This window comes from Humulus lupulus, chromosome 5 (assembly GCF_963169125.1).
Source record: "Humulus lupulus chromosome 5, drHumLupu1.1, whole genome shotgun sequence".
NCBI classification, from domain to species: domain Eukaryota; kingdom Viridiplantae; phylum Streptophyta; class Magnoliopsida; order Rosales; family Cannabaceae; genus Humulus; species Humulus lupulus.
Window position 1 is genome coordinate 42033190 of NC_084797.1, and position 25363 is coordinate 42058552.

Genomic DNA, 25363 nt, shown 5'->3' on the forward strand with positions numbered 1-25363 from the left:
TAGTGTACTCGTGTACCATCTGGTCCCCTGGACCACCATGTACCCAGGGCCATTAGAGCCTACTATAAAATGAACCCCACTTCCACAGAGAAGGGGGTTGGAAAATTCATTGTATGCAGAGGCTATTAAGCAATATACATTTTTCACTCCATTGTTCATCTGTGTTTATCCTTTCATAAGTTAATTCTAAGTTCTTATCTAAACTTCGCCGCATTTACCTTTAAGTTTTCTGACCTAATTTCGTTGGTGAGATTTCACCGTCAACAAAATGTATTTTGGGATCCCATGTATACAGTAAACGTTTTAGTGAAACGTTCGTATCTTTGACCAAAATTTTTAACTGTAAGCTATTAATCACGTTTAGGTACACGGTTATGACCAAATGACTCATTTAGCGAGTTTAGCACTATTTAAAATACACAATGTTACAGTCCATGAGTATTATGGTGTTACAACTTGGTATCAGAGCGTGCCAAGGTTAAGGGTTCCTAAAGACAAGCTGGGCATGTACACTCGTCACTAAAGACAAGCTCCACTCAGGATATGGTGACTATTCATGTGGTTACGTGTTTAACTGCTTAAATAAGATAAAAATGTTCTACCTGCATGCGTTATTGGGGAACATGAGATTCTGACAGGGCATGGCCTTTGACTATTGATATGATTATGTGATTACTTGCTCAGTTAATATATGAATGTGTTATCTACATGCTAGAGTAAAGAGCATGATATTTTCTTTGCAAGAGCAGGGTTATTGATTGATGCATGAATGTTGTGGGCATGTATTTTAGTACCACAGTAGTATGTAAATGTGGTGATGTGCGATTGCTCCCATGGGGAAGGCTTTTGAATGTTCTCAACATGTTTAATGGGTCAAGTTATTGACCGCAGAGTAAATCAGAGGTTATGTACCCACGAAAGTTAATGGGACCCGGTGGTGTTTATACTGAGGCTAGGAATTACAGCTAGGGCCTGAGCCCTTTGCCTGCCCCTCAGAATTGACAGCAGTGGTTTATAGATATGCAATTAAGATTGTAGAGGCAAGAGGAAGAGATCACGTGTTTAAAACAGCAGGTTCTGTCAGGGAACACTTCTTCCTTTGCTATGCCAAGAATGGCACCAGTGTTGGCTCAGCCTAGGGTTGATAACATATGGGAATTTCTGTGTGAAAGATTTCAGGAATATTACCCTCCAATTTTTGAGGGAGGCCTAAATCCATTCTGACCTGAACAATGGATGGGCATGATCAGTTCCATCCTCGACAGTATGAGGGTGGTAGGTCATGATAAGGTGATATGTGCTACATATGTATTGCAGGAAGATGCCCGAACGTGGTGAGAAGTGGTATCCCAGACACGAGATACAACTACAATGAACTGGAAAGAATTTAGGTAGTTTTTTAATGAAAGATATTACTGTGATGCAGTTAAGACTGCTAAGACAAATGAGTTTCTAAATTTGGTTCAGGGAAATACAACAGTAATAGAGTATGTTAACAAATTTGATGGGTAGGCCAAGTTTGCTTTCGATATGGTACCCATGGATGTAACTTAGAAGGAGCGGTTTATCTAGGGATTGAATTCCAGAATAGCTCAGGGAATTAGAATCGCCCCAGTACATGAGTTCTCTACCTATGCTCAGGTGGTAGGGAGGGCCCTTGTTGTGGAGGGCACAGGAAAGCGGAGCTCAGGCAGTGATACCTTAGTTTATTGGATCAAGTAGGGGCAGAGGTCTCAATGATCGGGAAAGAAAAGTTATCAATGTATTTGGTACCTATGGATTAGAGAAGGGGTTCCAAAGTGCTCAGATAGGCCATCAGGGTTAGGATGAGGATTGGAAACTTTACCTGGAATGCACTCGGTGCAAGAGGCACCATTTGGGAGAATGTCGAGCAAAGACATGTTTCTTAGTTAGGATGGTTGGGAATCTCAGGAGGGATTGCCCAGGGATGAGGAATGGTCAACCAAAGGGGGCGGATAGCTCGACTCCGGCTCGAATGTTCATTTTGACGTAGTCAGAGTCGAGACTGAGACTGAGGCTAGTGTTGGGTTTTATGCCCTTATAAAACCATGTTGGACATGTAGCACGATTTTATATTATCAATAAAAGTAGTAGAAATCATTTAGTTTGACAACCGTGTTTCTTGCTTGTTTTATTACATGATTATTGAAATAATACAAAAATTTATAAAATCCCGAACATATGGATAGTTACAATTATAGTGACTAGGTCACAATGGATTATAGTTGTAATTATATGTTCAAAAGAATGAGTTCTAAGATTAGACCAGTGCATTGTATTTTCACTGATTAGGCAATCTACGATATGATCTACTTACACATTCAGGGTGTGATGCCTTGTCCAAGGCATCAACCAAGTAGATAAGATCAGATGTATTTAGTTACATCGGACTAGGACCGATATTGATTATTGATTGATAAATAAGTATCGTTGTTATCAAATCTAATCAATGTCACAACGTTGACCATATGTTAGTCGATCTTAATTCTGCGTGATAATATTCTGCTAATTATATTATTTAAATCTTTTGACTTGTTCGTTACCAGCTTACCCTACGGTCTAGCCAATACTTACATCTTTGAGATTTATTAGTGTAATTGAGTGGGAGTATTATTCATAGATACGAAATCTATAACTTCTGTATGTGAAGTGAAAAGATGATTTCCTTAATTGCTTTGTTCAAAAGGTTAAATGATTGAGATCTCATTTCTGTGATTAAGTTCACGGAAATATCATTTATAAGGAACTTAGTGGGAGTTAAGGATAAAATGTTGATGAGGGGTAAAACGGTAATTTGCACCCAGCTCGTTAGTAAGTCATCGATAGAGGATTGACTGATTGTAATGGTTATAACAATGGATAACGTATTTATGGTTTTGAAAATACGTTCTATGAATTCAAGAGAACAATTCTGAGTCTATAGTGGAGTCACGAGGAATTAATATGGTAGTGAAATGATTCGTAAATAAATTCACGGTAACTTGTTGGAGCTTGATTTCATGGATCCATTGTCCCCGCATCACCTTTGAGTAAATCATCTAGAATGTCTCAATTAATTGTTTTAATTATTAATTAGGATTTTTAAAGTTGACTAGGTCAATTTTGGAAAATTTACAGAGATATGAGATTTAGAAAATAAAAGAGAATCTTTGGGTAAATTTATTAATATTGATAAATTGGTATCAATATAAATAAATAATATTAAATTAAGTTTCAAATTATAATTAGTTAATTTGAATAAGGATTTAATTAATTAATTAAAAAAAATTAAATAAAAGGTTTTGAATTTAGGCCGAGTTAGGATTTAAATTCAAAACAAAGAGATTGGACCCAAGTCCATTTATGACAGCCCAATGCTTTTATTTTTGTTTATTATTTTTAATGAATTTAAATTTAAATAAATCCCATTAAGTTGCTTATATAAGGAATATGATATTTAGGGTTTTCAGAAGCAAGTGGGTTTTAGTTGATTGGTAAGTGAAAACCTAGACAGCGTAACCTTTCTTGGCCACTCTTTCTTCTTCTTCTCTTCAAGATCTCTATCTCATGTGTTGAGAACCAGCCCACACTAGTTCTAGGTTGATCAAAGGCTTCGTGAGGAAGACTGTGTTGCTGATCTTGTTCCATCTCTTGATAATACTCTGCTACAGAAATGAATCAAGGGTCAGAGAGATTGAAGGATGGAGTTGTTCCAGTTCCGCTGCGTAATGTAAGTTTTTACTTTACTCTGTATTTTTATCAATTTCATAGGAGCATGTTCTAGGAATTTGCATGTTTGTTTGATAATATGTAAATTGCATGAAAATATATAGAGATCTTGCAATGAGTTTTTACTACAATTGGCCTTAGAGCCATAGGTTGCTAGTTTATTTTCATGAATGAACATGTATGAACATGTATGAAATTGATTGATATGTTAGGTATTAATTGGATGGAACATGTTATTGGTGCATGTGTTATGTTTTCTTATGTAAATTTAGCAATAATTTGGTTGTTTTTTGCTTGTTTTGGATTTAAAAACTGCAAAGATTTAAAAAAAAAAATTTTGGACTGTTTTTTGCAGTGTGTGTGCTGGGCACGCATGGAGCCGCTGTCGGGACCCGGGGCGTACGGACGCTGTACGGATCCGTACAGATGTCCGTACGGCATCGGTGCCGAAATCCGCGCGCGACATTTTTTCACAAAAAAAAAAAATTAAATTGGATATTTTGTTCAGTTAGGTTTAAAATATTTAAAATTGATTATCTGATAATTTTATAGATATTTTTTCTTTTTAAAATATTTTGAATTTGTTATCTGATAATCAGGACATTTTAATATATTTTTTATTTTGTTATAAATAAAATATTAAAATTAGTTATCTGATTATTCAAGATATTTTTATTGTTTAAAATATTTATAATTAATTATCAGATAATACTAGATATTTTAAATTTGGTTAAAAGATATTTTGATATTTAAATTTTTAAAAATATTTAAAAATAAAATATCTTGTCATTCCTAACAACTTAACAACCTTGGTTAAATTAATTATTTGAAATTGAATTTTGTTTGATAAATTATATTTTAATTAATTTAATATTTTGTAACTTGTTTAATTAATTATATTGAATTTTGTCCGATGAATTCTATGTTAATTAATTATGGTATTTTGCAAAATAGTATATTGTTGTGGTATATTTACATAATTTAATAATACGGGCTTATAGAGTAACATGTTAGGCCCATCCAATTATTAACATATCAAGCATCATTATTAAGTTATTTTTTGCATTTGGGCTTTAAATATAAGTATAATGATGACCCAATTTTTGCGTTTAAAAAATGTGGGAAAACTCAAATAAAAATTTCATAAAATGTTAGGTTTTATTTGGGCCCAATTGAACATGTAAAGTGTAAATTCCTCTCTTGTGAGTGGTTCCACTTGTGAAGGCCCATTTGCTTTGCATTACTAGATTGTGCCTAATAAATTGAATAACAATTAATAAAACAAAGGTTTAAATTCCTGTCTTTTTGGGCTTTGTGTGGAAGTTAAGGAGCCTTAGTAGTTGGTCTGACATACTAAACCCAGCTCTCCTCCATGCAAGCTCGAATTGTTAAGGCCTATTTACCTAAGTTGGACTTAATTGTATTAGGTTATTCTTTTTAGTTGGACCTAATAATTGATTAGAAACATATTATTTCTAATTTTTGGATTAATTTTCAATGGTAATTTTAGAATTAATGGAAAAATGATAAACTATGGTTTGTTGATTATTTTTATAATTTGGCAAACCTTAGTTAGTTTATTGATTATTTTGATAATTTTGAAAACCTAAGATGATATTTTTCAAAAAGAATAAAATACTAAAATATTTAATAATGAGTTTTAAAACTTTTCAATTTGATCTCCACCGTTGATTTAACAAGGTTAGACTTCAGTGGGGCCTCATGGCGCTTTAACAGTAGGGCGTCATGCCTCTTTGCACCGTTAATGGCCACATACACTTTCCATTCATGGACGTTCTTGAGAATACTCCCAATTCTCATGAGAGGCGGCACCACCCCTAGGTCCATACAGGTAGAATTCTTACAGTATTTTGTTACCAAAAATACTTGTCTTCAGAAGACTGAATTCTATTAAAAAACCATTTGGTTTTAACCCTCAACTTGGTAACTCATAACTACTCAATATCTCAGATGAGACTTGTTTTGAGTACAACTAGTATTCACTTGATTGACTTGTTGTTACCTATTGAGCCTAAAAAATGTTGAATAACTAATGTTAAGATAGGTTACCATCAATCGTGAATCTCTTTAGGGAGTTTTAGTTCCATCCCTCGAGATGATGTAGCCACTAAATCCCTCGTTAGTGGCTTAGTGAAAGGATCCGCCAGATTTTCACTTGTTCTCACATAGGATATTGAGATGACTCCTCTTTGAATCAATTCTCTTACATATCCATGTCTTAGACTATTGTTTCTAGACTTCCCATTGTACACTCCGCTGTATGCTCTAGCCAATGTCGCTTGGCTATCACAATGTATCGATATAGTGGATATATTCTCTTTGATAAGGGGTATCTCTATCAACAGATCCCTTAACCATTCAGCCTCTTTGCCAGTAGCAGCCAGAGCTATAAACTTTGCTTCCATAGTGGAATGAGATATACAGGTTTGTTTCTTGGAACCCCAAGAAATTGCACCGCCACCAAGTGTAAATACCCAACCAGTTGTGGACAAGTTGTCCCCAAGATTGGATATCCAACTTGCATCTGTATATCCTTCTAAGATTGAAGAAAATTTGGAGTAGTGAAGGCTTAGTCCTTTGGTTTTCTTGAGATAACCTAGGACTCTTCCAATAGCCTTCTAGTGATCCACACTTGGATTACTTGTAAACCTACTAAGTTTACTCACTGCAAATGCTATATCAGGTTTATTACATTGAGCAGCGTACATTAGACTTCCTATAGCACTAGCGTACTCCAATTGAGCCACCGCTCTTCCTTCATTCTTCTCTAGTTTTACACTATGATCGAATGGAGTATTGGCATCTTTAACCTTGAGATGGTTAAATTTGTTCAATACTTACTCAACATAGTGGGCTTGAACCAACGCAAAACCCCCACTATGTTCCTTTACTTTGATACCAAGTATGGTGTCAACTTCTCCAAGATCTTTCATCTTGAAGGTTGATGATAGAAACCTCTTCGTTTATTCTATCCCTTTCATGCTATCACTTAGAATAAGCATGTCATCCACATATAAGCAAACCGTGATCGAATATCCCTTACAAGTTTTGGAATACAAACACTTGTCTCCATTGTTATGTCTAAACCCATTAGACATGATGGCTTGATCAAATTTCTCATGCCATTGCTTAGGAGCTTGTTTTAATCCATATAAGGATTTTTACAAGTCTACGTACTTTATGTTCATATTTTGGTAGGACAAACCCTTCGGGTTGTTCCATATAGACCTCCTCATTGAGGTCACCATTAAGGAATGGCATTTTGACATCCATTTTATGAACATACAAGTTGTGTATAGAAGCTAAAGCGAACAAAATTCTTATAGAAGTTGTTCTTGCAACAGGCGCATAGGTATCGAAAAATCGATACCCTCTTTTTGCCTAAACCCTTTAGCTACTAATCTAGCTTTAAAGGTTTGGATAGTGCCGTTAGTGTGGTATTTTCTCCTAAATACCCACTTACACACAATTGGCTTCGACCCCAGTTGGAGATCTATCAATTCCCAAGTGTTGTTGGAAAGAATGGAATCCATGTCATCATTGATGGCTTCTTTCGAAAATGCACTATCTCTTGATTGCATAGCTTTTATATAAGTCTTAGGATCATCCTCAATGAGAAGTACAATAGCGATTTTCCTAATGACTTCCTCTCTATTTCCTTCTACCATGTAGAATGAAATTCGTTGAGAATCTATCTCATCCTTTACTAGACTTTTATCCTTTTTAAGTCTTTGACTTCTTCTAAGTTTAAATGGTTGCTTTACATTCTTTTGGGAATTCTCCTCTTGAGAATCAACTTTGGATGTAGAAGCTTGAGAATTATTCTCTTATAACAAATTCTCCTTTAGAGATGTTGAAGCTTGAGAATTGTTGTCACATAATGTATTCTCAAAATATTCAACTTCTCTAGATTCAATCACAATATTAGACTCTAAGTCTAATAGCCTATAAGCTTTATTATTGTTGGCATAACCAACAAAAGCACACTTTATGGCTCTTGAACCTAACTTTGTTCTATTAGGTTCGTTTTTCTGGCAATATGCAAGACACCCCCACACTTTGAATTATGCTATGTTGGGTTTTCTTCCTTTCCATAACTCATATGGAGATATCTCATTTTTCTTCATTGGTATTCAATTAAGAATGTGACAAGCGGTTAATAACGCTTCACCCCATAAGTTGAAATTCAACTTAGAAAACACCAACATAGAATTTATCATCTCTAGATAAGTCCTATTTTTCCTTTCGGCAACACCATTGTGTTGTGGTGTATAAGGTGCGGTGCACTCATGAATTATACCATTTTCTTCACAAAATGTATTGAATTCATTAGAGAAGTACTCTCCCCCTCTATCACTTCTTAGCACCTTAATCTTTTAATTTAGTTAATTTTCAACTTCTAATTTATATAATTTAAAAGCATCAAAAGTTTCATCTTTATGCTTTAAAGGAAACACATAGGTATATCTACTAAAATCATCTATAAAAGTAAGAAAATACCTTTTACCACCTCTAGTTAAAACACCATTGTTGCGATATTTTTGCTATGCAAGTGCACACAGTCGCAAATTCATAATAAAATGGTAAAACCAAGTATCGTCCTCAAGGACTGATTTATCAATTACCAGTCAATTAATTTCTTGTTCTATTTGATGAATTGAAATTCTTGATTTTTTTTGTAAATACAACAAAGGAAACTATAAATTGCAGAAACAATAATTGAAAATTGAATGGAATAACAACTAATAGAGAAACTTTTAGTTTAATCACTGAGAAACAACTAGGATATTCAATCTCATCAACTATCCTCCCTGTTATTCCCTAATGCAAAGTGTGAATTCTTCTTCTTGTTACCTAATTCAATTAACAAGTTGATACAACAGCCTATAATCATACTATGAATTATAAACTCAACCTAGGTGACAATTTCCTATATTTCTATGGTAAATTGAACCACACAGGTAGCATTAATCTCAACAACTTAATAACAGTTACACAATTAATTCAGATACTTTCGTTCTAAATTAGAATTATGTCCAATATAACCACAGCAGAATTAAATCTCACTTCTCAGATTTTGACTTAAAAACATATCTAAATGACTAAAGATGGCCAATCAACAATCATTCTATAAGAACAGGTTATATGGAATTGAAGAAGATTGAAGAAGAAGAATATTAAAATTGCATTAGTTCATAACAGGGATTCAAGTAATTCAATTAAACATCCTAAACAGAAAATTAGTTCATAGCCATAGTGCTAATCACAACAAAAATTAAAGATAACATCAGGAAAAGAAGAAAAACATGTAAAAATACTCTAAGCTTGAGCCTTCATAACCAGCCTTCTCTCCCTCGTTCGTACGTCTCTTTTTCTTCTCTTTTTCGCCATCTTAAAACCTAGGATTTCAAATATTTTAAAGAGGCGGGCCGCGGTTCTCTTTAGCCATGCTGCGGCCCGTGTCCAATTTCCTGGGCAAAAAGCCCTCTTCATGCCGCGACATCAGTCAGCCATGTCGCGGCTCGCGTCGACGAGTTCTGGGAAAAATGCCCATCTATGCCGCGGCTCTCCTTAGCCATGCCACGGCCCGAGGATTTCCTTGAAAACATTGGTTCTGTTTCCCACCTAGCCGCGACTCCACTTTGCTCATGCCGTGGCTCTTAAGGGATTTCTCAATTCTTCAAGTTTTCATCACAAAATTTCACCAACACTTCTAAATTATGTTGAGAACCATTCTTAATCAAAATATGATGAAAAACTTGGTTATTTCTTCCCTTTCTTTGGCATTTTCTTCCACATGCTCAATTCTTCCTGATATTCACAAAGACAGACAAACAAAGCATAAACCCGCACTAAATGAAAGAAAATACTACTAAAAACATCACCAAAACATGATAAAAACTAGACTCAACAACCATTTAATTCACAAAGATCACTATGGATTAAATCTAGTAAATTAGATGGTCTTTCTGCACTAGGAAATGGTTTCTTAATCATTTTTGCCTTAACACATGTTTTATATTTACCATAGTTTTTAATATTGCATGCAATCATACCACATTTCACTACTTTTTTCATGGTTGAAAAACCTATATGCGATAGTCTAAGATGCCACAAAAATAAAGAATCATACTCAACAATATAGGCGGAATTAGCATTTTTATTGATAACATTGAAAGTTACATCATTGGTGCACAATTTAACCATACCCTCTCAAGAGAAACCCTTTCCCAAAAATACATTTGATTTGGTAAGTATAAGTTTACTGGACTCAAAAACGGCTTTAATGCCGGGCTTGCCATGCAAATTACCACTTACCAAGTTTCTACTCATTTCGGGAACATAAAGTACATTCACTAATGTAACTTTCTTGCCGGAGGTGAAAAAGACTTCAATGGTACCTTTGCCAAGTACCTTTGATTTGCACTCATTGCCCATTTGAATCTCATGGTTGGCCTTTGACTCTTCAAAGGTCTTGAACAATGATTTGTCATAGGTGACATGGACGGTGGCACATGTATCATACCACCACCCTTTCACCTTGCCTTGGATCGCATTCACCTCACTAAGGGTAGCAACTATGTTTTCCTCTTGAGTTGCATTCACCTTAGGTCCTTGTTGGTATTTTCTATGCCTACACTCTCTAGCATAGTGACCCTTTTTCCCACACACAAATCAAGGACCTTTCTCGCCCTTAAACTTGTTTGATTTAGTTTTTGGACCCAAGGATTTCTCGTTACCCTTTTTCCCTTTGTTTTTGGGATGTTTTAGTTGTGACACCGCATTTTCTTTGGAAGTCTCTCCATTAGACCCCTCCACAAGTTTATCTCTACATATCTATTCCTCTTCGATTCGAATATGCTTTTGATTTCCTCCAAAGAATAATCCTCGTTTTTATGAAGGATTCTTTTCCTATAACTCTTCCAAGTTGGTGGTAATTTAGCCACTATAACACCAACTTGAAAGGCCTCGGGAAGCTCAATCTTTAACACTTTCAATTTGTTAACAATTATTTGCAATTCATGTATTTGAGGAAGAATGGGTTTATCACCAAAAAATTTGAAATCAAAGTATTGAAATATCAAAAACTTTTTGGTACCTTCCTCTTCCGCCTTGAATTTTGTCTCAACTGCATCCCATATCTCCTTGGCCGATTTGGTCTCGGTGTAGAGGTCATAGAGCCTATCAGAAAGGGTGTTGAGAATATGACCCCTACAAAGGAGATTGTCCTCCTCCCTCTTCCTTCTTTTCCCCACATCCTCGGGAGTGTCCTTGTCGGATGGCGTTGGAAGAGGTTCTAGAGTGGACTCTAGAATGTAGGCGATTTTGAGAATGGTCAAAAGGAATCTCACCTTGTCTTGCCACCTAGTGATATTGGACCCATCAAACCTCACTAGGTCTTGATTCATTATCTTTATGGTTTCACCTTCCATTGAAACAAACAAGAATAAACTTTTGAATGTTAGGAAAATATGTATTTGCCTCAATGGAAATGGTAAGAAAATACAACTCTATGCAATATATTACAGATAAATAATGATTGATTAAAAAGAGTGTTACAACTCTATAATTGAAAATACAAATAAATATAGAGAAAGAAGAAGAAGATGATTGAAATAGAAAATACAACTTTTGACAAAAGGATACAAATAAACTTGAGGTAGTAAAATGAAAAATGTAGATGAGATTACAACTCTAAGCAAAGATACAATTAAATATAACAAGAATGATAAGAAGAAAAACAATAGAGGAAAATAAGAACAAGAACAAAATAATAAGAAACTCTAACTCACACAACCAAAGTGAAGAGTGTTGGGGATCACCAACTTGGACAAGGTTTGAAACCTTTGTCCAAAAGCTTATTTCCCCCTAACTCAAGCACTAAGGGATCTCTCACAGATTTTAGGAAATGCTTTCTGGAATAATCAAGCATCAAGATGTTTCTAGCAAAGTGCTCTAGTGGATAGAAAAGTTGTGCCTTTCAAGTGAGCAATAGGCTCCTATTTATAGAGTTTAGAGACACTTTTTGAATTTCAAATTCCATCAACCTCCATGGCTATTACCAATGATTAATTAGATTATTATAGAATTAAAAATGAGATTTGGGAGTTATTTGGGTATTTTGAGCCGTTCAACAAAGATTGAAAAAACTAAAAAAATGTTCACTTTTTGGCATGTGGCCGCGGCCAAGGACATTAGTGGTCGCGGCCACTGCTCTCTGTCCCACATGGCGCAGCCACCAACATTCAGTGGCCGTGGCCACTGACCATTTTTAGCACAAAATTTTGTGCTGTTTTTCCAAATGGTTCCAAACCCTCCCAAATGATTTTGTAACCCCCAAAACACATTATTGGGGTTAAAATCATATCACTAACAGCCATTTCAAATATGGCTTTATGAAATTCATCTCAATATTGTGTAACATCAAATTTACACAATAAAGGGTAATATTTGGAAGTTACAAATTTGTAGCTGAATTTGTAACACCAAATATGTTACATATTTGGATAATTCTCATATATCTAAATATTGTAACTCTCTATTATATGTTACAATATGTGACACACTTTGTCACATTTATTTAATCTAAAACATTATAATATAATATAATATTACATTATATTATAAAATAATATAATAGATAGTATGCCTTCCTGGGACTTCCAGGGACTTCGAGGTCTATCCTATTGGATAGGGACCTTGTCTTTACTTTCGTGTTTTGGGGATGGTTACAGAAGGCGATGAGTGTACAACTGGAGTTCAGTAAAACTTTTTATCCTCAAGCTGTTGGTAAATAAAAGAGAATTATATAGATATTGGAGAAAATGTTGAGAGCATTAGTATTGGACTTTGAAGGGTCCTGGAATGAATATTTCCCCGTAATAGAGTCTTCCTATGATGGTAGCTACCAGTTGATTATTGGAGCGGCACATTATGAGATGTTGTATGGGTAGATCTCCCATTCAATGGGATGAGGTGGGTGAGAGAAATTATTTGGTTCCTGAGGTAGTTTAGAGGACCACTGAGGTTATTGAAAAGATTAGAGCTTCGATGCTCGCTTCTCAGAATAGATAGAAAAGTTATGTTAATTTGAAATGCAGGATCGTGGAGTTCCAAGTGGAAGACTATATTTTTCGTAGAGTATCACATTGGAAAGGGGTGAGGAGATAAGGGAAAGTTGAGCCCTAGATTTGTAGGATTGTTTGAAATCGGCCTTATCTTCGACAGTTTTAGCTCTATACAATGTATTACATATTTCTATGTTGAGGAAATATATATTAGATGAGACTTATGCATTGAGTTATGAGAATATGGAACTAGAATCAGATAAGCGGGATCTATATGCTGGGCTATTCAGGTAAAATTTCGAGGACAAAATTTCTATAAGGAGGGGATAGTTGTAACGCCCAAATTACCTAATAAGGCTTAGGACCTTGATTAGGGGCAAAAATGGAAAATTATGGAAATTATGTGCTATATATGTGTATCATTTTGTGATTATATGAGTTATATTATAATATGACTTGATATGCATGTTTGAGTGTATTAAATATGCATGTGGGGCCGTTTTTTATTAAAAGGGAAATATTTGAAATTTGGCCCGTCTTGCGTATATTTGGCATAAATGTGATATATGTGTGAGACCACATCATTATGTGGATATATTTGGGTTACTCGGCACGAAGCGATCCAAGGGAGCAAGCTAATGGGAAAGTCACAACAGGACCAATAATTGACTCAGGGTGAGTCAAGGGGTATATTGGATACTTAGTACATTATCAGGATCAGGTAATGGGAAAATTATTTGGTAATTATTTGAGAATATTGAGAGTAACGGGAAGTATAAGATGTTAATTATGATTAACGGGATAAGTGGCAAATGACAAAACTACCCTTGAAGGGCTTTGGGAAAGTGTTTTGACCCTAGGGGCATATGTGTCATTTTGAGCTAAATTGGTGACTTAGTCCCTTTCCCTTGGCTGAAGGAAACCTCAAACAGCGGTTATCAAAAAAGAACAACTCCTTCTTCATCTCTCTCGCTATTGTTCTCAATTCTCCCTCTCCCTAACTTGATTTGATTTTTTAGGAATTAATGGAAAACTTAAGCTTGGATTGAAGGCTTAAATTTGGGGCTTGATTAGTTGCAGGTAGGAGGACATGATCACAGTTGAGGTGAGCTTCAATCTCTGACTTGATTGTTTTCTATTTTTGTTTTGGGTGTTCTTGAGCTTTGAAGCTCAATGTAACGCCCTGGATAACCAAGACCATTACACAGTGTGTTTAAAATAATGCTTAACTTGCTAAGCAAGTTGTTTGAACTTAAATATGTATTTAAAAACTAAGTCAAGGTCAAGTAATAAAAGATTTGGCAACAAAATGATTATTTTTCATTGAAATATTAAGTTTGTATGAGGGATCCCAAAAATTATTTGACAAACTTGTAAAATATAAACATATATAATTTAGCCATCATAAGCGGTAAAACAGGGTTTAACCCTAGTTCCTCCCAAGCTATCCCGACCGTGGCGATCAAGCAAGCTGCATATGTACACGCCGCCCTTGAAGCTCTCCAACTCATGGCTGGTCTAGCTATCAACTCTCCTACCTGAACCACGTAGCACCCGTGAGCCAAGGCCCAGAAAGAAAATTTAAAGACAACAAACATATATAGCACAAGAGCGATTAATAAACTTCAAACTAATTAATTCAATTAATCAACATAATACAAGTATCAGGCTAGGCAACGATTAGCATAAACTTTAAAATATAACTCAAACTATAATACGAATACTTAGGTGTCGGCACCCTTAGGCCAAGGCCTCTGGTTACTCAGCTGACCCCGGCTCGCATAGGCCGAGTCCTCTAATTATTTAGTTGACCCCGACTCGCTTAGGCTGAGTCCTCTGATTATTTAGCTGACCCTGATTCGCTTAGGCTGAGTTGCGTTCAATATGCTTGTCATCAGGCCCGGAACCCTTAGGCCGTACTTTCATAAACCACATAACAAATATATAACTCAAAGAACACATATATATTCAATTATAGGGAATCTCAGTCCTAATGACAACCACATGGGTACATTTTTCTTACCTCGGATCCTGAGTAGCAAGGGTATGACGGCCCTGAGCAAGACCCTTAATTCCTGAGCCCTTGCGGTAAAACCTAGCCACAATGCGATAATGGATAACCATAAGATTATAAACCATTTAAATACTTAGGATTCAAATAATAGCCCCCAGGATCTCGATTTCTACTAAACTGGGTAGTAGAAATCATCCCGAGCAATTAAGTTTTAATTCTCGAGCCTCCCTGAGCCCAATGAAAAATTATAGTTAGGGCTGCCTAGGCAAGCCATGATCTGGCCCTGAGGGTCGCGGCGCTCCTTCAAGATAGAGGCACCAGCCCCTAACTTAACAAGCATGCAGACCATGACCTGGCCCTGAGGGTCGCAGTGCGCCCAAGAAACAGAAGGCCCCCTAGGCTCCTGGGGCCATGCTGGCTGCGACATGGCCCTGAGGGGCTCCGGCACGCCCCCGCAAACCCAGGAACCAGTCCCATTTAGTGTTTTCTCCAAATTAACACCCCTAAAACTCAACCTAGACCTAACCTAAAACCAAATTTAAGCTTTCAAAATATTCCCAAGCACTATCTATCAACAAAATCAAACAGATATCTAGGGCAAAACTCCATCATAGCCAAAAATCCAAACCCAAAGTTAGAACTTAAAAACAACTAAACCAAACATAGAGTTCAGTCAAGAGCAGAAAGATTCACTTACCCGTACTGTAGATTAAGCCCCTGAGTTAAATTTTTAGATAACCTAGCTTCAATTCTCTAGCTCCCAAGCTCCAATTCTTAGCCTTCTCCTCAGCAATTCTCTAGGAATTCTACTAGCCTCAATGCCCACCAAAGGAAGAAGTTCAAACAGACTAAGGAGTGAGAAACAGAGAGAGATATAGATTCTGCCTATTTCCTTCAGCCTATAGGGTTCTAATGAGCTATCCACATTCCAAAAAGACCATATTGCCCCCCTAAGTATACCCTTAACCTTAAATGGCCCCAAGGGAAAAATCGTCATTTGACACATTTCCCACTAATTCCTCGAGTAGTCCTAAAAATTCTCAATTAATCCCAACATGCCCATTTAATTTCCAATTACTTTCCCATTACTCAATAAACCCCAAATATACATTAAAATTCCCAATATACCCCTAGGCTCGCCCCGAACCGGGTATTAAACCCCGCTGTGTCCATTTCGCTTATCTGCTCACTAGGATCGTCTCGAGCCATATAATGCATAGATATCCACATAATAATGTGGTTTCAATCATTTACTCACATATATTAACATTTATGCCAGCAACGAGCCAATATTACAAATATGCCCCAACTATCAAGAATGGGCCCACATGCACATTTAATACTCATAAACATGCATACAATCATACTCACATTATCATATATATCCTGCATGCCACATAGTCACACATTTAATCAGTTAATAACACATATATCCAATTATGCCCTCCCAGCATGCTAATCAAGGCACTAAACCCCATTAGCATTTTTGGGACGTTACAACTATCCCCTCCTTAAAAATTTCGTCATCAAAATTTATTCAATCACTTCGGGATACAAGACTCGTGAATCTGGCTGTAATCATAGAGTCTAGTCCTTTACCTTTTATCCTTCAGTAGCAATCTCATTAGAGGGACAATCTTATTCCATTAGACCTTATCTCCTTATCAGAATTCCATTCCCTTTTGTTTCCTTGCACAACAATTTTCGTTGAAATCCTAAGGTCTCCTCACCTTATCATCGATGATTATCATACATTTCGTCCTTGACATTGGCACCAACAACATTCAAAAGCCACCACCCATAATAGGGTAATGTTAATCTGTAGGCCCCTGGCCTAGTCCTTGGTAAGATCGTAAAAACCTTATTAAATCAGGAGTCAAAACTCCTCTTTCTTTCCCAAAATATCTTATCCTTTCTTGTCTACAATATACGAAGAAACACAAAGTCTCCCTTTCTAGAACTTTGTGTTCCCATATTTGAAATTTGCGAACTCTTATGTCCTTTCAGATAGGCAGACACTTCTGCCCTAGCAATCCTAATAGCTTCATTGGTTTCTCCGAACCAATACTGAACCACAATATTCTCTATTATTTGGAACAAGTACTTCTCACTCTCTACCTTACTATATCTTATGTAGAGTCACTCTAGCTGTTGAGTGGCTTTCACCACTGTGAATATTCAATCAAGGGACCGTACATATCTCAATGTCCCAAGCACTTGCACATTCGACATATAATTCTTTAAAATCTGAGTCACTTCTTCATATTGCCATTATATCTGAAGGTAAGCAATAATTCTAGGTTTCAATATTATACTCTTTGTCTTCTACATCATTTCCAAAACTTGGAAAAAAAATAATGGGTCTCAGCCCGACATTATCAACTTCGGTGTTTCACAGAGACATATAGTCTCCCTTCACCCATACCAACTATTATGATACTCGTTCACACGAATCAAGATGTGTTAGCTCAACCTGTTGAGTCACAACCTCCCATGTCTAACCATCTTACTTGCAGTCTATTGTGGTCCACTCTTATGGTCCACTATTATTCCTGTTTACCTTCCAATATACAGATTTTAGATCTTAACATCCATTTAAACTTCTTGATTACAATATCCATAAGGAGGTAGTACAATATTCATCTAGAATCTCCACCTCAACACTAGGTTCCATCAGATCACTCATCCGATCTTCATATCTTAATTCATTCATACTACAATAGTAGGATTTTGAAACATTCCCACAAGATCTTCTCTCTGAATTTCATTATCCATAGAGATATATCTGTCCACTATCATCTGCAAATCTTATATCAATCTTGATCGTTACCTTGTCTGACTTTACTGTAATCCGTGGCGTCCTATCCAACTGGCACATATTTTTCCAACTTAGGAGGTCAACTTCCATATTAATTTTCTCTTATGCAATCAGGGGTTTCCAATGTGAATCACCAATTAATTTCCACTAGGTCCTGGTTTCAAGGTTATTCCTCTACAGATGACCAAACGCTCAAATTCTTTGCGCTAACACATTCACTCCTATTCCGTAGGTGCCCACACTGCACTCTAGCCACGACTATCTAGCAATACCATCAACTTAATGCTCCATGTATAACATCCATTTTCTTATTCTTTCATCTATTGTTAAGCATGAACAACTGTCCTTTCAGTCTATACTTGGGTGCGTCTTAATTTTTGATGCACCGCCTTATAGTTTCATGTCTTAAGCATAGATAATATCCTTCACGTTGCCCTTCCGTATCCATCCATTGCATACGACTTCTAATACCATAGGATGCTAACCAATCCTTATTTTATCTTCTAAAAATCTGATACAAAACTATCCATTTAGTCTAACTTTAGGTTCTTGTGTCATTCCAATCTTGGGTGTAGTTATCCTCGAAGATGCTTCAAGTAGTAACTGACGTGTCTTACTAGTCTAACTGTACTTATCACCCGTCAGGTGTTCTTCAGTAATTTCTTTGTTTCTTTTGATTGAATTCCTTCATACATGATCCCTTCACTTCCTATAACGTGACCTTGAGTACCCTTGGAGAAATCGAAGCTTACACTTTTTGTAGAGTCCAAAGAACTTTACTTAGCTAGTTAGATACTAGTATAATAATAATATTAGTATTATTGTTATGACTATGGATTTTTGGTTCAGACCGGGATTTATTTGGACACTCATAGTAACACTTGTAGATTTTCTAAGTTTAACCTATAGTCTAAGAATATTAATTTTAACCTAAGGTTTGATTAATATGACTGATATTGAAGGTAATATTTATTATATTATAAGGTTTAGATAAGACCCAATAAGATTATAGCACATGCCATGTGTATGTTTAATAATGATTAAGTATTTTGAAGAATAAATTTATTAAGGTTAAAATTTGAATATCCTAGGGTCAGTCAGCAGCTTTGAAAACATTAGAGGGCTTAGTCAAGGCTGTTTACTCAATTCAAATTATGCTAAAAATGTGTAATTTCATGTTTAAATATTCAGCGTATGCCGATATATCGCAGCTATAGGGGGCGATATATCGCAGCACAAAAAAAAAAATGTCGCACGATTGCCTCGGGCATATTGGCCCAGGTGATATATCGCCTAAAGGGGGCGATGTATCGCCTCCTTCAGGGCATTTTGAAACATTTTGAAAATGTTCTCCATTCAAATTTTCAACCTCTTGATAAGTCCAGCATCTTTTTGAACGAGTCTTCAGCCTCTGCTGAACGATAATTCAAATGTTTTTCACTTAAAAAGCCATTATTTTTATTCAAGTTAAATGAAGATCTTTTCATTCCTAAACTCTATAACTAGGACCTAGTGCCCAGCCATTTATTCATTCTTTAAGCTAAGTTCAGAGGCTGCAAGTTGCTAGGTTATTGTGAGAGTGTAAACACTTGGGTTGGGGATCATAAGCTTGATCACTATAAGCTTACCAAACACTTGGGGAAGTAAGGTTTATTCACATTTCGGTTCAAGGTTTAGATTGGTCATATAATTCTTCAAGGTATTTCCAAACTCTAGTTCAATTGGTATTATTTTCTTTAAAGTTCTCATAGTCTTCTACTCAGCATTCTAACCTTATTCTTTATTCTTGGTTAGGAAATCTAAGTTCTTGAGCATAAGATTCTTGGTAAGTGTATTTTGATGGTATAGTTCCTTCATCACTTTCATCCCTTTTCTTCAATATACTCAACCTTTTATAAATGGTTTTTGGGAGTGTTCCAAAGTCCCAACTCTGTCCTCATATCCCGGTAATTTTGGTAAGGAAAATAGGATAGGATTTATGTGTTATATGACTTTATATGTTATCTTATGATTTTATGTTATGTAATATGCTATGTTAAGTATGTTTGTAGACTTGGGCATATGACCTATACAACTAACAAGCCCCAAATAGATTATGGGCAAATGACTTGCTTAGCTAGCAAGCCCCATTAATCTAATGGGCATATGACTTGTTTAGTTTATAGGACCCCAAGTAATAATGGCCATTATAGTATGTATGTGACATAAGTGTTATGATATGTTTTATGTTTCTTTATGAAATTTATGTATATGGTTTATGTGTTACATTTTTCCTTGTTGGGCATTAGGCTCACTCCTTTTATGTTTATATGTGCAGGAAAATAGTTTTAGTGGCGAGAAAGGTTCTTGGAAGCTTGGGGAATGTGTATTGAGGCAGAATGGATTCAAAGAGCCGAGAGTTTCGATTTGAGGATGAAGTCTTTACTTATGGTTTTATGTGTATTTTTCCGCACTTATTTATGTAATCTCTTTTTAATTACCATTATGTTATGTTTTGTTTTTAAAACAATGGGATCCCATATCCTACTTGAAATTTTATGTAAGTTTAACATTTGTTTTTACAAGTTTTAATAAAGTTATGATCTTTTCACTTGTAAGTTTTGTTAAGGAATAGGGTCTATGTGTAGTTTTCATTAATGGTCCAAAGTCTAGAGTAGTTGGGTCATTACACTTTTTGGAGCCTTACCTAAAACCTTGCTTCATCAGTCTTAATATTATCAATGCAGTAGTCGTTCATGTTCTGCTTCTAACTGGGAGTAGACCAAAACATTCCTAACCTATCTGAATATGACTCATCCATGTCGTTCTTGTATTCTTCGCTTGTCAAACTACCTGTGTCGTTGAACAGTTAAGAACCTTCACTGGTAATCCATCACATCCTACTTAGTGCAAGAAGTAATTTCAAGAATGTCTCTTTCCTTGATCTGCATCTAATAATAACTAGATCGAAGATCAATTCATGAGAACATTGTCCTATCTTGCAACTGGGAAATTGAACCCTTCATCCTTAATAGGCGATGTCGACGTGTCCCACAACGCGGTGCTTCTTCTGATCCATCCTCAAATCAGATACTTCTTCAACTAAACCATTAATTCTTTATGCTAAACTAATATCATCCTTCACAATGTCCCTGATACCGAATCTTTCAATACCCAAAGCCCGTAGCGTACCCAACAATTATTTGTACACCCATCTGAAAACTTACTGGCTAATCCAGTTTCCATTCAATCTAACTGATATATTCCAAGTGGTATCTACCACAATACCTTGGCATCCCGTAGACGTAACCGGGTCCTTCCCTTTCAAGTCCAGACATTACCACCATCTGCAATCCATGGTTGTCCCTTATTTAACAGACTGGCTCTTACCCAGGCTCATATCAAAACTATCATATGACAAGCTTAATCACTTTTATTGTAAACCTTTTACCACTCGTATTCCAATTCTTCTCTTGAAAGTTACCAACTCTTCCCCAACAAACACTAATATCTCAAGCACCTTTGTATAACAACCTTGAGGAATGTACTTCATATTTGAATCTTTTTGGGGAGACACGCAACACCGAATTCTTAAAAATCATTATATAACAAAGAATGAGGACTAACTAGTTAATCAGTCACCTTTGAGGTGTTAGGAGTGTGTCCTAAAAGCATGTAAAGACATTTGTTTTTTTCTGTGAATAAATAAATACGATGGGTTTATTATTATTGTTATATTTAGATTGTTAAATTATTGTTTGAATAATTTTGTAAATATCAGAAAAATTCCATATTCATTATTGAGGATGTGATCTTGTATTAGTACGAGAGAATTAAGATCACATGAATGAATAAAAATAGTCAACAACAACAAATTAAAGTTATGGAATTCTTTAATTGGAGTTGTAAGTATGGTTTACTGAGTATCATTATGATACAAATAATCTAGATTCGGATTATTGATGTGGTAAGACATCTCGGTAAAGGTGCTTTATATAATATGATTATATATGACAAGGACCGATGTGAATTAAAGTCTTTATCCAAAAACCATTTAACAATAAAGACTTGTAATTCATATCATAACTGATGATCATTTATAGATCAACCTGAATCCTGAGTGTGCATGAACTCCTGTTCATGTTTATTAAATCTTTTGATTCATTCGTTAAGGTCTCTTCAAAGAATGAGGCTAATGACTTTTGTTTTGGAGATTTAATATCATGGATGGCTGGGAACATGTATCAACAATAAGGAATCTAATCTTTCCTAACGGATCGTATATTAGTTCCCTTAAGGGTTAATTCTGGAACTGAATGATTTTGAGCTCAAATCTATAATTAGATTATAGATTAATTATTCACTAGTGAATTAATGGTACTTAAGGAATAAGAAATAAATTAGAAAGATTAAATGGTAATTCTTCCATTCTAATTTATGAACTAATTAATTAGAGGGTTGAACTATTGAAAGATGGTTATATCAATGGACGACTTAAGAAAAAGATTTCTGTAAAAGTATATCTATAACATAAAGAGTGCAATTCTGAATTTATAGTGGAGTAATATCAGAATTAATAAATTAACTATTATAATTAAAGAGTTTAATTATTTAGTTTCAATTTATTGGAGCTTAATGTTATAGGTCCATGGTCCCCAGAATGGCTCAAACAATCACTGTCAAAGGTAAATACAAAAATGGGCAAAAAGGACTTATGTGATAAGTAAAATATTTTTCTATGTATCAAACATAATTATTGTTTAATTATGTGTAATTAATTAATTAAGAATTAATTAATTTTTGGGATTTTTGGTATTTAAATAATAATAAAAATTGGGAAAAATCACATGCATGCATATGCATGTGGTACACGTGTGGCACAGTGCACATGCACTGTGCTGCATGCATAAGAGATAGACTTGGTCTCTTGATTCCACAATTTTAGTTATTTAAATATTAAATAAATAATGAGATATTTTGATTTGATTTAAATATTATTATTTAAACAAAAATCTGATAACTGATTAGTTATTTTGAATTTGTTTAAAATAACAAATATTTTAATATATTTGATATTATTAAATATTGGATATCAGTTTTCACAGAACGTAAGTTTTCAGGGATAGAAAAATATCTAGGATTCTCTCAGAGAAAAAGATCAGTGACAAAATCAAAGGTCATTGTTCTTCACAAAACCTAGGTCCAAACTTTATCAGATCTCATGTGTTGAGAATATCTGATAAATAGTTATTGCCTATTTTTGTATAGCGAGCCCACACTCGTTCTTTGGGTGACTGAGAACATTTTGGAAGATCTTGGTGTGAGATCTCAAGGATTCAGCCATACGAAAAGATAGCAGCAAGGAAGGACCTGAGGTAATGTTTCTATTCTTGTCCTTGATTCAATATATATATGAGTGTGAAGAAGTAGATCTAGAAATCTTATGGGATTAATCTGACAATTTGATTGTTGTTCCGCTGCGCATAATCTCTGATTTGATCAATAAAAACCAACATGAGGGACTATCATCAAGCTCTAACTGTAACGAGGCAGACCAGTCCTCCCTTCCCAATTCTCACGAAATTCACTCTAACATGCTTAACTATTCCACGTAGAAGACATGCCTTCACTTGCGTCCTCCCAGATGGCGTCTCCTACATCTGGCACATACTAAATAACTTTACCAGGCCTTATCCCTGCCCTGGCGGCTAACCTGTAAACTATAACCCTTTTTGTCAAAACTAGGAGTAGTAGAACTATCAGGGGTCCTTCTTGTCTGGTTACTGGGCATCTGCCCTTACTTAGTCCCGCAAATGGGAATACCATTGCCTGCGCTTCTTGCCCTATGACATTTTCACTCTATATCTCATCTCTTATGTATTGAATAACAAGGCCCTTCCTACTGCCTGACCATAGATATAAGTCTCATGCACTGGAGTGACCCTAATTCACTGAGTCATCCCAGAGTTCAGTCCTCATCAAACTAAAAGCAGATCTAGCCAACCCACAAAATTCATTGACATACTCTTTCGTTGTCTTAGCATTCTGAATCGAGTTCATAAACCCATTAGCTTTCACAATTTGAACTGCATCATGGTAGTCTCTTTTATCAAATCATTGTCTGAATTCCTCCCAACCCATCACAACAACACTCCGGGTCTGGGGTACTATTTTACACAACACCAGGGCATCCTCCTGCTGCATACGCATGTCGCAACTACTCTATGATGGCCTACCATTCTCATATCATCAAGGATGGAGTTAATCATGCCCATCCACTAATCAGTCCCTGAGCAAACCCAATCCTTCCGTGAAAACTAGAGGATAATGCTTCTAACGTCATTCATACGATAATTCATATCTATTTCCATCCTTAGGTTGAACCAACACTGGTGCCCTTACTTTCAAGACATATGAAGTAGCGTTTCCTCGATGGAACCTGCTGTCTCAACCATCTAATCTCCTTATCCTGATATAGCAGCCTTACTCGCATACTAGCAAACACCTGCTGTGAATTCCAGGGGTAGATGGAGGGTTGCGACCCTAACTATCATCTATAAACCCCATTCTAACAATACCAAGTCCAATTAACTATCTTGAGTACATACATTCTGAATTAGTCTGCAATCACTGACTGAACCCCTCAGCCTTGATGTTCATATCTAGAATCATCCCACGAGAAAATCCAAACAATCACAATAATCACATGCACAATATAAATATTGAAGCACCAATCTACATTACTCATGCATTAATCTTCAAATCCCATTATTACCAAATATACTCATACACATCATGCATCCTATACTAGCATGCACATAAGGCACATAGGTTCAATTTAAACAAGTAACCACATAATCATATCATTAGGTACCTAACCGTGAGTCGAGCTTATCTTTAGCGGTGAGTGTACACGCCCAACCAGTCTTCAAGAACCCTTAAACCTAGACCGTTCTGATACTAAGTTGTAACGCCCTGGATAATCAAGACTGTTACACTATGTGTTTAAAATAGTGCTTACCCTGCTAAGCAAGTCGTTTGACCTTAAATGTGTAATTACAAACTAAGTCAAGGTGAAGTAATAACATATTTGATCAACAAAATGATTATTTTTCATTGAAATATTAAGTTTGTACACGGGATCCAAAAAATTAGTTTACAAATTTAAAAAAGATAAACAAATACAATTTAGCTGTCCTAAGCGGCAAAACAGGGTTTAACCTTAGTTCTTCCCATGCTATCCCGACCATGACGATCGAGCAGGCTGCATATGTACACACCTCCCCTAAAGCTCTCCAACTCATGGTTGGTCCTACTATCAACTTCCTTACCTGCACCACGTAGCACCCGTAAGCAAGGCCCACCAAGAAAATTTAAAAACAACAACAATATATAGCACAAGAGTGATTAATAAACTTCAAACTAATTAATTAAATTAATCAACATAATACAATTATCAAGCTAGGCAACAATTAGCATATACTTTCACATATAACTCAAACTGTAATACGAATACATAGGAGTTGACGCCCTTAGGCCGAGGCCTCTAGTTACTTAGTTGACCCCGACACGCTTAGGCTGAGTCCTCTAATTATTTAGTTGACCTTGACTCGCTTAGCTCGAGTCTTTTGATTATTTAGCTGACCCCGGCTCACTTAGGCCGAGTTGCATCCAATACGCTTATTATTAGCACCGACATCCATAGGTCGTACTTTCACATCCCACATAACAAAT